Source organism: Pyrus communis, chromosome 12, assembly GCF_963583255.1.
Source record: "Pyrus communis chromosome 12, drPyrComm1.1, whole genome shotgun sequence".
In the NCBI taxonomy this organism is placed as follows: Eukaryota; Viridiplantae; Streptophyta; class Magnoliopsida; order Rosales; family Rosaceae; genus Pyrus; species Pyrus communis.
Window position 1 is genome coordinate 8,471,330 of NC_084814.1, and position 14,306 is coordinate 8,485,635.

The window sequence follows — 14,306 nt, forward strand, 5'->3', positions numbered from 1 at the left end:
GCTCCCCCTTATTTGTTTGTTTTTGTAGTTGTAACTCATTTGTATGCACATCTTAGATATAGGAAACTATGGAAACTTCTGGTTCCATAAATATGATTCAATGAGCCTTTAAGCAAAGATGTTTTCAAGTATCATATGCTTTCCACGTGAATTCTCAGGCATTATGAATTCATGAAAATGTCTCTTGTCACTGTTCTAAAAATCCTTGCTTAGCGCAACCTAGGCACTAGGCGGCTGGCCACCACCCCGATTAATGGCTAGAAGTTTACAAATGAAGAAAGGGCGCCTAGACCTGGTAAGGTGCCCTCCTAGATCGCCTAGGCACCCGCCTAGCTTGCCCAAACCCACCTAGGCACCCACCTAGGTCGCGATTGATAAGAGCACATTTATGCGACTTTGTTAGCCTATTTCCTTGTATTTAATGAGTTAGTTTCTATTTATTATAGTGATTTAAGCTATTTTCTTGTGTTTGTAGGTTCAATTGGCTAAAGAGATAAGAAAAGGCAATTTGGAGCATTTTAGAGCAGTTTTGGGCTTGGAATGGATAGCACATGTGATGTGAGATTTATACGCGCACAAATTAAACCCTCTTTTTGTCAATTGTAGTATATGTATAAGTAGGGATCGTTCTTAACCGGGGATTAGGAGGGATTGCAAATCACTTGGAAACTGACTCAAAAACGTAAAATAAAGTTTAAAACACTAAACTAGACTCAAAGAATGCAAAATTAAAGTTTAAAACACTAAGACAAACCAAAAACTCAAAATGCTTTAAAAACACAAACTAAATTGAATTCTAACTAAAATGAACGTTAAAGCAAAAGGGGGATTGAGGTTTTACGAAAATTGAAATAACGAAACAAGTTAATAAACTAGACAGAATGTAAATATGAAATTTATGGATGAATGCTAGCTAAGGGGTTCATCTTCATACATGTTACACTTGCATACAAGAATGATTCTCAGTTGGTCTTTCGATAAATTATGAAACTCAACACTCCGGGTTAATTAGGTCCGCTTAAATTAACCGTCAAGTTTTCCTTAAGTTAATGAATTGGATGGGTTAGCGCAACGCAATTCACAACATTCTCCAAAAGTCCTTTACGTGAACAGCACAATAAAGATACAATCAAAGATCATTAAGCATTATGAAAACTATAAGTGTTGACGAGGCATTCGTTACTATGATGAGCATGAAACTCATGCCAAGAATTCGTTTAACGCGATTGTTTATAAGCAACCTCCACTACTTGTGAATATAAGTTCATAACGATTAGGTGAAACTCACTTATATTCTAGCGTCATATTCATGCATGAAAATTAAGCGCGCATTCTTAATAAACATACATAAATAAGTTATCAATCAAACGGTTAAACAAATTGAATCAACAACTTATGAAATTCCAACGAAAGTTAATCAATTCATATTGCAAATATAAACATAGTTTCGAATCACCCCCTAGCTAAAGGGGGATTAGTTCCTCATAACTTTGAAATCAAAGAAACACCTAAACATTCCAACAACTCAAACTTGAATTGTATGAACGTTTAGGCACTCTTCTCTTCCATTCCTCATACGTACAAAACAAAGAGAATTGAATTTAAACTTTGAAATCAAAGAAACACCTAAACATTCCAACAACTCAAACTTGAATTGTATGAACGTTTAGGCCCTCTTATCTTCCTCGTTGTTGTAGCACAACGTCTAAGGTGAGGTTTGGGGGATTATGGAAATGGATGAGGAGTGGTGTTTGGATTATAAGGGAAGGGGGACTCACGGCTAAAGAAGGTGGAGAGTGAATGTGGTGTGTTGTGTATGTACAATGGAAATTGAGATATGGAATGGGGAGTGAATGAATGAATTGTATGAATGCAATGCATGGTTTTATAGGGAGAGAATGGATGGGAGAACATGTGAATGGCAGCTAGGAATGATTAAAGAATGGAATGCTAGGTTGGAAATGCATGTGAATGCAAGGAGGAAAGCTGAAAATGCAAGGGAAGCTCACGGCACAATGTTGTTTTGCTTCTTGAAATGCATGTGAATGCATGTGAGTGCAATATGAAAAGAATGACTAATTAATGTATGTAGGGTGCAGCTAGGTTGGAAAGGTGTGGATTGTGGCTGCAATTTAGGGAAAGGAAATAGGTTTAATGCATAAATAAAAGGGCAAAGTGGCTGCAATGATGAAGAAAAGCTGGAATTGGTGTGGAAGGCACGACAAAGACTTGTTGTTTGTGTGAAGTGTGTGTGAATGCATGTGAGTGGCTGATTTGTGGTGCAATGATGAAGAGTTGCATGTGGGTTAGGTTGGAATTGCATGTGGAATGGCTGGAATGAAGGGGAAGTCACGGCATTGAAGGTGTTTTGTGCTTGAAATGCATGTGAATGCATGTGAGTGCATGTGTTGGTGTTTTTTGCATGGCTTTGATGGATTGTTTGATTGGGCTAGAGGTTTTCCATGGCTCAAAGGATTTGTTTGATTGGGCTAGGCCCTTTGTTTTATGTCCCAAAGAGCATACAAGGCTTCAATTTCGTCCATCCTCTTTGCTCCATGATTAAGCTATCCAATCCATGCCCAAAAATGCTCCAAATAGCCTCAAAATGCACTTTCTCCCTAAGCCCTTAGAACCTGAAAACACACAAAAGAAGCATAAAGGACTAAAATAACTAGAGAAACATAACGTAAATGCACGAGAACAAGCCATTTAAGTCGCATGAATATGCTCCTATCAACATGCATGAAGCAAGGTGAATGGATGAATTTGAAGCTCAAGAGGGGCTAAGAATATGCTAAAGAGATGGAAGAATTAATTCAAGATAAAGAAGATATGGAGCTCAGCAAAGAAAGAAGGAAACATGAGCCAAACTTCCTTATTTTGTCTTAGCCAATCCTAATCCTACACTACCCTAAGTTCCAGCTACAAAGGGGATCCCTAATTATAGTGGGACACTTAAATATATGATTCTAGAAGGCTTATTCATATTTCTAAAGGGGAGCCGCACCTTTCTTTCTAGAACAACAATTCCTTGTCGCAAACCCCTTTCCCTTTCCCTCTAGGATCTGCCGCATCCTATTTCCTTTTCCTTCTTGTATTTTGATTTTAATTAGCCCTTTTTCCTTGTGGATTTGGATTGCAAATCCTTCTCCAAAATTAATTAGGGTTTCTCCCTTTAAATAAATACATTATGTCGCACCACAAACACATACCACTCATCCCTATACCCCCATAATTCACACCAGCCATCCATCACACACAATAACCCAATTTAATACACAAACACCCTTGTGCTGCAGCCTTGCAAGGAAAAATGAGAGAAGACCCTTGGAGTCGTACCTGCCATTCAAGACTTTTGGATTGTTGGAACGTTCTTAGGTGTATTCAATCTTTTATTTTCAATGTTTAAATTTAATTGTACTTGTTTAATTGCGAACATGAGGAGCTAAACTCGTTGCTAGAGGAGAATTCAAAGTCATGAACATATATTTGATATGAATTGATTTCATCCAATTATTGTTTCGTAAAACATGAATGTGATTTGCTTAACTGGTTGATTGATAACTTATTCTTGTATGTTGATTGAGGGTGCACACTTAGTTTACATGCATGAATTTGATGCTAAAATATAAGGGATTTTCACCTAATCGTTATGAACTTATATTTGCAAGTAGTGGAGGTCGCTTGTCACGATCATGTTAAGTAAATTCCTAGCAAGAGTATCATCCTTTTCATAATTATGAATGCCATGTCAATGCTTATGATTTCCATAGAACTTAATGATCTTTGATATGTATCTCTATCATGTTGTTCATAGAAGGAACTTGATAAGAATAATTTGATTGCATCACTGACTCCAATTCAATGAAATTAGGGAAATCTGATGGTTAATTTGTGCAGTTCACGATTAACTTGGGGCATTGTCATTCATGGTTTATAGCAATAATAATTGGAAATCGATTTGTATGCATATGTGTCATGTGTGGAGAAGGACCCTCTAGCTAGCCTATCACCCATCAATTCACCCAAATTCGTATTAATTTACTTTTTTTTTGTAATGTGTTTGCTTTTATTTTAAATTCGTCAAAACCCAATCCCCTTTTAATATTTCGCATTTACTTAGTTGGAACCTGTTTAGATTTGTTTCTTTTAGTGTTTTGAGTCAAAGTAAAATCGAAATTCGTCCAAAATCACTCTTAGTTTCTGTTTTGAGTCAATTTGCTTGTTTTGTGCTGTTTTGAGTCATTCTAGTTTGTTTTGAGTCATTAGAGTCTAGTTTTCTGTTTTCGAGTCTAGTTTAAAGTTTTACAGTTAAAATTAAGTAGATTAGCAGTCCCTCCTAATCCCTAGCCTAGAACGATCCCTACTTTCACATACTACAACTATCAAAAAGAGGGTTTAATTTATGTGCTATATTATATCACATCTGACACACCCCGACCGAGATCAGGGCATGCTGGCCGTCACGCGAAGGTGACGTAGCCATGTGCGCGTGCGGAAGCTAAAGGTATAGTAATATAAAAGTACGAATCATTAAAAACCTAATAGCATACAAAGTACTAGTGTATGAGAGACACAATTCAGAGCAAGTCTACAGCAGTCGAAAAAGGAAAGATACGACATATGTACACCCGAAGGTGACCCTACAATGGTGAGTGTCTGTCAGAAATGCCGGGACGCCCTCTGGGATAGACCACCGAACTTGCTAGACCACTAGAACCTGGAGGGGCGCAAAAACAAAAGCGTGAGTGGGCAAAAACAAAGTTCTTTGAAAACTCTTTAGCAAAACACATTCTAACCCCTCGCCGTAAAACCTGTATACTTCCCAGAAAATGAACATATATACGTATGTATAGATATGTCAATCATGCTCCACATATGCCATTCATGCTCACAATATGCCATTCATGCTTTGCAATATGCCATTCATGCTTGAGAATATGCCATTACAGAATATCATAATCAATTATAAATGCTCAAGCGTAATTCACATCGATTATATATAATCTGGCAGCCGGGAGTCACCTAACGTGACCTGTATGGCTGCATATAGAGCTTCAATCTCAACTCAATATCTGAATCTGCACACGAGTCGGAACCACCTAACGTGGTCTGTACGACAAGACTGGGTGTAATATATACGCTCTAGTGCTACGATCACGTGAAGACTGTGCGAATAATCGCGGGTCACCTACGAGTCGGAACCACCTAATGTGGTCTGTACGACAAGGCTTGCACCTAACTTGGATCCAAGGCGAGCGTGTGGTGCTGGTGAACATCACGTGAAGGACTGTGCCCTGGCCCTGGGCGGGAGCACTAACACCGGGGGTGCAGATTATGAGCTCTCTAAGCATTTCAAACTACTATTGCATAATAAACAGGAATGCATAACCACATGAATACCGCTTACCTGGCACTTACCTGTGCGTCCACAGCACCAAATACACATTTATATATGTATGCCAACTACCAACACACGTGATGATGCGTAAACAATATTCAAATGATGCATGGCATAAAACATATAACCTTTTCTATTTAATTTCTGGGAATTAATATGTATATAGGTATATACGGAAAACAAAAGCCCACTCACTGATAATTAGAAGGGTCGTAGCCCCCCTGCCTCGAGTGCGTACGCTCGTCCTCGGAAAACGAATCACCTATACGCGACAAAGTTACGAAAACATTAATTTAAAAGCACCTAAGCAACTTCTCGTAATAACTTCTCATACATTGCTCAAATTGGACAAATGAATATACCAACGTGACCTACACAACCTCAGGATCACGCCCATATTTTTAGAAAAATTTTTGGACCACGCACGCGCCCCCACGCGCCTGAACACGCACGGACCTACGCGCCCCCACGCGCGGCCCACGTGCACTGCACACTGACGGCGTCAGTTGACGCCGTCAGGAATATTCCGTTAACTGACGGAATATTCCGTCAAATCTAACCGGATTCTGTCACTGCCGTTAGGAATATTCCGTTAGACTTAACGGAATATTCTCCTTTCTTCTCCGGCGAGACGCCGGCGCCGGCGACGGCGCCGGAAAACTGGGTAATTTTCAAACTAAGTTTTCTCCTTCGTTTTTCAACCATTTTTCACGTTCTTTATACCAAAATGAAGCTTAGGACTAGTAGAATCACGTTAGACTAGTTTTAAGGCCTAAAAATTGCTAGATCATACCTGTCTTCAACTTCAAGAATCGGCCAACTTCGTACAGGACGATCCCGACGTCCAAATTCACCCAACGAACTACTCCGAGGCTCCTTGGGACCTCACAAGCACAACTACAAGCTTAGAAATTCCAAAAACAAGCTAGTTTAGGTTTGCATGAACAGTGTTCAAATCGGACCTCGTGATATCGACGTGAAAATGGTGTTTTCCTTACCTGAAAATGGCACCTTTGAACTCCTCTCAGCTCCACGAACACGATGGTGGTCTTGGTTTCTTGTTTGGTGAAGATTTGATTAGGTTTGTATGTGTGTCCGTGTGTAGAGGAAGAAGAAGAAGAAGAAGGTGAACTCGGGGAGGAAGAGAGAGAGAGAGAGAGAGACTGAGAGAAGAGACAGAGTGAGGGAATGAGGGAGGGAATCCCGGGAAGAAAAAGAAAATGTATGATTGTGTGTGGTCCTACCACACCACACAACACAAAAATACACGTAAAATAACAGCTAGGGGGGTAAAATTGTAAATTCACACGTACGTTTCGTTAGTTTCGGGACGGGATGTTACAACATCAGTGACTCACTTAAATAGAAAATAGATAACTTTCATTTTGCATTTTATTTTTTTCAATAAATTGCTAGAGACTTGTTGCATACTTAAATCAACACACATTATATCCTTGTTCCCTATGTTTTCATTTTGTTCTTATACTTCATAATAAATATGTCATTCTATTTTGTAGTTTATAATGAAATTATATATATTTAAAGTATAAGCAGATACTTATTTACACAAAATATAATAGATTTACTTAAATTCGCCTATGCACTAGGCCCCAGCCCGCCACCCAACAAGCTCCTAGCGTCTTTTAGAACCTTGTCTCTTGTATAAGATATCGATGGTAACAAAATCGAGTTTTGCCAAGTTCACCATTTTTTTATTCCCAAAAGGAAGAAATTCATGTATGACGGAACTTGAGATAATTAATTCATACCACATATAACATATGTCTACAAAAAATGTTAGAATTTCAAGTTCTTACCAGTATTCATATTTTGAACTTCAAGTCAAAACATTATGCATATGTACTCAAAATTTATTCTCAATATCGACATCATTAGAACCTTTAGGTTCATATTTTTGGAATTCATGCCCATACTTAATATGTACATGGATTAAGGAACTTGTGGTCCTCATTTATATGAATCAAGGAATTTCTAGTCCTCCTATAATAGTCTGTGGACTGAGATGCTTATGGCCATCATTTTAATTTAGTTGAAGAACTGTTGTTCTCTCAATTGATTCAAAAGCTTCATATTTTGGTTTTGATAAAGGAACTTCGGGTCCAATCATTTTATATGATGAGGATCAAGGAACTTCAAGTCCAATCTTTTGATATAATGGAACTTCAGGTCTAATGATCAAGATCAAGAAACTTCAGGTTCTAATCTGATCAAGAAACTTCAGGTCCTTTTTATACTCATCATAACAAAATGTAATACAATAAGTAAATCAATGCAGAGGGCGGTAATTCTAGCTGTTATAAATAAATTGGTTTAAATAAGTAATGATTGTGACAAGGGCTTTAACTCAGCACCATTCACATAAATATCAAAACTTAAAGATAATAATTGTTATTATATGGAGGGCGACAGTGCCGCGCCATTCATATATATATAAATGTATGATGAAAAAATTCTTTTTCTCTTTAATGGGAGTTCATCTAAGCTAAATCTCAAGCATCTTCCTATCATCCTCCCTCTTTAAACCTGTACACCCACCACCTCCATTTCCTTGGTCCCTATTTTCCATCTGTCCCATGACCCAGTCAAATCTGATCCCCCTTCCCAACACAAATCTAGAGGTAAATCGCAATCATGTACCCAAATCTCACATCGTGGTTGTATGTTTTGCATATCCTGGTTTTTCTGCTGCAAATCTTCCATCAATTTTTAGGCAACCGCAAGTCAAATCCTCCCCAACACTTAACATCTGAACCTCTCAATCTTTCCCCCAAATCAAAGAAATCTAATTTACAACATAATAGCCACCAAAAGTAATGTCCTCAATCCCAAATTCCTTTAGCCCTTTCCAAACCTATACCACCCCCCCCCCCCCACCCCTTTCATCCCAACACAAACCCAAAGTCTTAGATCAAATCCTCACCTTAATCCCAATACCTACTTTCCCTGATGTACAAATGCACTCTCTACAAGTTTATTTTTAGATTTTAGACAGCTGCAAGTCAAATCTTCCCCAATATATTTCCTGTACCTTCCTCAATCAACCTTTCCAATAAAAAAAAATTGGAAACTCCCAAGACCTTTGGTACTCAACTCTGTCAAAATGGCTACCTTCACCCCCTATTTAAACCTGGTCAACCTGCACATCTCAAACACCAGCCCACACAAGTCCCTAATCTTACAAAAAAAACAAAGATTGTGGTCCCCCAATCATCTCTCAATCACCACCATGAGCAACAAATCACCTAACCAAAACAATCTGGTCCTCCAACTCCAAAATAATCTTAATCTAATGGATAGCCAGGGAGGTCTGTATTTAGCTTCTTTCATTTTTGTTGAAAAGTCCCCAAACAGGGGTGCTTTGGTGCGCCTGTTGAATAAGGCTTGGGCAAACCTAGGCAAAATTCGTATTGCTCCAAAGTCTGATCTTTGTTTTGCTATAACATCCCCAAACCATGGAATCACAGAAAAAATCATCGATGGAGGTCCCTGGAATGTTGTGGGTTACTGTTGTTCGGTACAAAACTAGCTACCTCATCTAGTGTTTGAAGAGATCTCGTCCCATTTGGTGGTGTACTAGGTTTAACTCCATGGTGTCTCTCTGGGGCAATATTCTGAAACTAATGCTCATATGATCAGGGAAAAATTTGGAGATGTCTTACGGGTGGAGAACCCTTTTGCAAGCCCAGACGGTGTTCGGGAATTCCTTCAAATCCGTCTCCAGCTGGACGTGCGTAAGCCAATCCCTACTGGCTTCTGGCTTTGAAGAGCTGATGGTTCACCATCTCGTGTTGAGTTTTACTATGAAACGCAACGAATGTATTCCTATGCTACAAGTGTGGTAGGTTGGGACACATGAACAACATTTGTCATTTCAACTATAACCCACAACCAAATTTTGGTAGGCGCTACGGCGGCTGGATGTTTGTTGAACCCATAAGGTCCTCTATTCCGATCACTACTCCTGCTAAGTCCACAACGAATACCCCAACGGGTTTGGAGAGATGGATTTCTGGATCGAGACGTGAACCGCTGATTCTAAGTATTGCAGCCAGAATTTAACCCGAGCCCTAGATAACCATACTTATGACAGGTGTCAAACAGCCTCACTTCTTGAAAATATTGATCAGGCTAGGGGTACCCTCTCTTCCCCTAGTACCAGGCCTGTCCTCTCCAAACTGACAACTTTTTCCAATCATATAATCAACATCGAGCTGCCTCTTCAGCCATCCCATTTTTACCTTCTACAACAAAAGTTCCTCGTTGGAAAACATCTTACATATCTTCTCCCACATGAGTGTTCTGCCCCAACCCCTGGCATATCTCCCCTGTGAAAATAAAACCCTTGGCTTGACTATGGGCTGCCAATTTAGGCCTATGGATACTGCAGACAAATCCACAGAAACTAGGCCTATCTCCACCCATTCATCCTCATCTACTGTTACCGCGGAAAGCCCATTTTTTTCAAGAAAAAAAACCCCTCAAGCTACAATATAGCCCCTTGGGTGGAATAATTCTCAACCAACCCTAACAACCCCTTTCTGTTACTCAAAAAAGCATACTACTTCGAGTGTAACCCCTTTCTCATCCTATAAAAAAACAAAGAACATAACCTACCCCTAACTCAATCTGGTTGGGAATTGCAACTATAGTGTGGGGTTTTCCTCTATTCCACATAGCAAGGATCGAGGCAAAGGTGTTGGCGCCAGTCAGAGAGGGCACTTTTCTAGTTATGTTGCCCGTCGTGTGGTTACCCAATCTCAACGGGAAGATAGTCTGGTGGAGGTTCAAGTTAATATGAAAGAGGAGATTACTATCATTAGTAACCCTGCAGAAAACTCTATTCCAGTGGAAGACTTGAAGGGCTTTGATAGAGTGGTTGAGGAAACATTTCTTGCTTCTGATTTGGAGGAACTTGCAAACCTCCAAGGTGGTGGCCGCTAGCCTAATGCAGCCACAGATGAGCCATGATCTACCTTGCTTGGAACTGTCAAGACATTGGGCAAGACTCGACAGTTGATGCAATGCGAGAGCAAATCCGCAAACACAAGCCCTCCATTGTCTTTCTTTCGAAGACAAAAGTGAAAGGCAATGGAATTGAAGTAATCCAAAGATCCTTGGGTTTCCAGCACGGTTTTTTTATGGGTTCAAATGGTCTCTCTAGAGGCTTATACCTATGGTGGAAACATCACCTAGCGGTACAAATTCTTTTCTCTTTCATAAATACCATTGACACTTGTGTTCAAGATCCTTCTCCAGGGGAGGCCATGCAGTTGTCCTAGTTTTATGGCCTTCCACATGAAGAAAATAAGTTATCCTTTTAGGACGGTCATGCTAGGTCTTTCTCGGCGGATGGCTGTCCTTGGTTGTGCGCTGGGGATTTTAATGAACTTCTTTGATCACATGAAAAGCATGGAGGTCGAGAGTGGGACCCGAGCCACTGGTGTTTTCTAAAAGATTTTATGCAGCAAAAGGAGCTGGTAGACTTGGGATTTTCTGGTCCGCATTTCACTTGGGAACGGGACTTGGAAGATTGGAGTCGCATTAAAGAACGGCTGGATAGTGCAGTGGCAAACAACCTCTAGATGGATAGCTGGCCTAACACCATTGTTCATCATCGTCCCCTAGCGCTACAAACAAAAAATTGTCATTTGCCACCAACTTTTTCCGAGGACCTAAAAATACTCTTGGAAAAACCATTATTTCCGACCAAAAATTGTGCTCCATCAGAAATATGTCGACAAGAGGTTTACTATTTTCGACACCCAAAATGCCTCTGGAAAAGAGATCCATCTTCGTCGGAAATAGCTATTTTTGGAGGGAAATCTTGGCCCCACATTTATTTACGACAAAACTTATTTTCGTCGGTAATAGTTATATTTTTTCTAAGAGCGTGTTTAAATTGTCGGAAGTAATTGTTTATTTTCAAGGATGATTAGTTATATTGGAAGTGAATGTGTATTTGCGAGAGGAACTAGAGGCCGTCAAAAATAACTATCTATATTCGAGGGCAATCCATGGCTTTTAAAAATGAATATTTATTTATAAGGGTATATAGTTGTCGTCGGAAAGAGATCATTGCCTAGTGTAAATATTTGATTATGTGGTATTCAATAGTGTAAATATTTTAAATTGAAGATCAAATTAGTTCATTGTATTCTTATAAGTTCGAGGAGTGTACTTGTAAAAAAAACATCAAAATTTGAGGTAAAGTAACCGTTAAATCGTGATTTTTTTGTAACCGTCGAAATTTTTTGTCCCATTACCTTATCTTTGAATGTTTGGTTTATGTGATTTTTGGCGTATGCAATCTCAAAGTATATACAAACAAGTTTGACCGTTGGATTGTTGAAATTAGTTTCGTAGAATGCGTATCTTGTCAAAATGATATATTTAACAAACACTAGAGTTTATTTTATACTTTTCTTAAGTATAACATAAGATTTTGTTGTATCTACTAGTGTATTATTTTACATTAATGGTCAAATTAGTTCATTGTATTCTTATGGGTTCGAGGAGTGTACTTGTAAAAAAACCATTAAAATTGGAGCTAAAATAACCGTTAAATTGTGATTTTTCGTTTATAATCATTGAAATGTTTTGTCCTATTACCTAATCTCGGAATGTTTGTTTTTTGTGATTTTGGACGTATGCGATCTCAGAGTATATATAAATAAGTTTGATAGTTGGATCGTTGAAACTAGTTTCGTAGAATGAGAATCCTGCCAAAATGATAGATTCAACAAACCCTAAGAGTTTATTTTACACTCCTATTAAGTATAACATAAGATTTAGTTGTATCCACTAGTGTAAATATTTTAAATTGGAGATCAAATTTGTTTATTGTATTCTAATAAGGTCGAGGAGTGTAGCTATAAAAAAATATCAAAATCGGAGCTAAAATCACCATTAAATCGTGATTTTTCATTTATAACCATAAAAAAAATAAAAATAAAATTGTTCCTTTGCCTAATCTCTGAATGTTTGGATTTTGTGATTTTGGACGTATGCAATCTCGGAGTATATACAAACAAGTTTGACGGTTGGATTGTTGAAACTAGTTTCGAAGAATGGAAATCCCACCAAAACAATGGATTCAACAAACACTAAGAGTTTATTTTACACTCCTAGTAAGTATAACATAAGATTTTGTTGTATCCACTAGTGTAAATATTTTAAATTGAAGATCAAATTTGTTCATTGTATTCTAATAGGGTCGAGTAGTGTAATTGTAAAAAAATATCAAAATCGGAACCAAAATCACCGTTAAATCGTGATTTTTCATTTATAACCATAAAAAAATTTCGTTCCGTTACCTAATCTCTGACTGTTTTATTTTTTTATTTTTTATTTTCGATTTTTTACATACGCAATCTCGGAGTATATACAAACAATTTTGACGGTTGGATCAACTAGATTCATAGAATGCATATTTCGTCAAAACAATAGATTCAATAAACACTTCGAGTTTAATTTATACTTCTATTAAGTATAACATAAGATTTTGTGGTATCTGTGACAGCCCGTCCCGGACTTTTTGTACCGTAGGGGTGAAATGACGATTTTGCCCCTAGTATGGTTGTTTCGTTGTGTGGTTGTTTTTGGGTTTTGATTGGTTGATTTTGGACCACCCACACACCACACTCATTTCTCTCTCTCTACCCTGTCCCAAGTCCCTCTCTCTATCCATTTCTTATCTTCTTCGTACGGACAACACCCAAAACCCTTGAAATCTTCACGGATCGAGGAAACAAACTACATATTTGTGCTCGTGAGGTCCTTAGAAGTTCAACCATACCCATTTCAGGTAAGGAAACCTTCATTTTCACGTCGAACCCCAGAAGTGTAATTCGAGGTACTGTTCATGCACACGTTAATTTTTGTGTTTTTGGGAATTTCAAGCTTGTAGGAAGCTTGGTGAGGTCCTTAGGAGGCTCGGGGTGGTTCGTTTGAAGGTTTTGGACGTCGGGATCGTGAGTTGCAGGTTTAGCCGGAGTTGGTGGTGTTTTCCCGGCTAGTTTCCGGTGGTTTTAGTGCTTGAAAGTGGTATGGATTTGTTCCTCTTGTTGTAAGCTTCATTTTGGTACAAATTTTGTGAATTTTGGATGAAAAACGAGTGAGACATCAAGTTTTGAATTTTTCCCGATTTTTCGACGCTGGCGACGGTGCCGGAGGTTGGCCGGAGAAGATGACGGAATATTCCGTCAGTTTGGACGGAATATTCCTAACTGCGTTAACTGATTCCGTCAGTTTGGACAGAATATTCCTGATGGTGTTAAGTGATACTGTCAGTGTGCCAGGCACATGCCTGCGCCTGGGTGGCACATGTGGCCGTGCCTTGGCCGGCGCGTGGGGGCGCGTGTGCTGTCAGAAAATTATTTTAAAAATATGGGGATGTTCGTGAGGTTGAGTAGATCACGTTGGTGTATTCATACACCCCATCCCGAGGCAAAGGGGTTACGACCCTTCTTCATACCAGTGAGTGGGCTTTTGGTTTTCCGTATATACCTATATACTTGTGTTTTTCCATAAAGTGGAATGAAACGTTTATATGTTTTACATGCCATGCATTATGTTTGCCCGTTTAATTATGCATTATTAGTTGCATATATATATATATATATATATGTTTGGTGTTGCGGACGCACAGGTAAGTGCCAGGTAAGTTATGGTTTATGTTTATGTTTGGTAGTGATTTGAGATGCATAGAAAGCTCATAACCTGCACCCCCGGTGTTAGTGCTCCCGCCCAGAGTTGGGCACAGTCCTTCACGTGATGTTCACCTCCCGTACCACACGCTCATCTTGGATCCAAGTTAGGTGCACAGTCCTGTCGTACAGACCACTTTAGGTGGTTCCAACTCGTAGGTGACCCGCGATTATTCGCC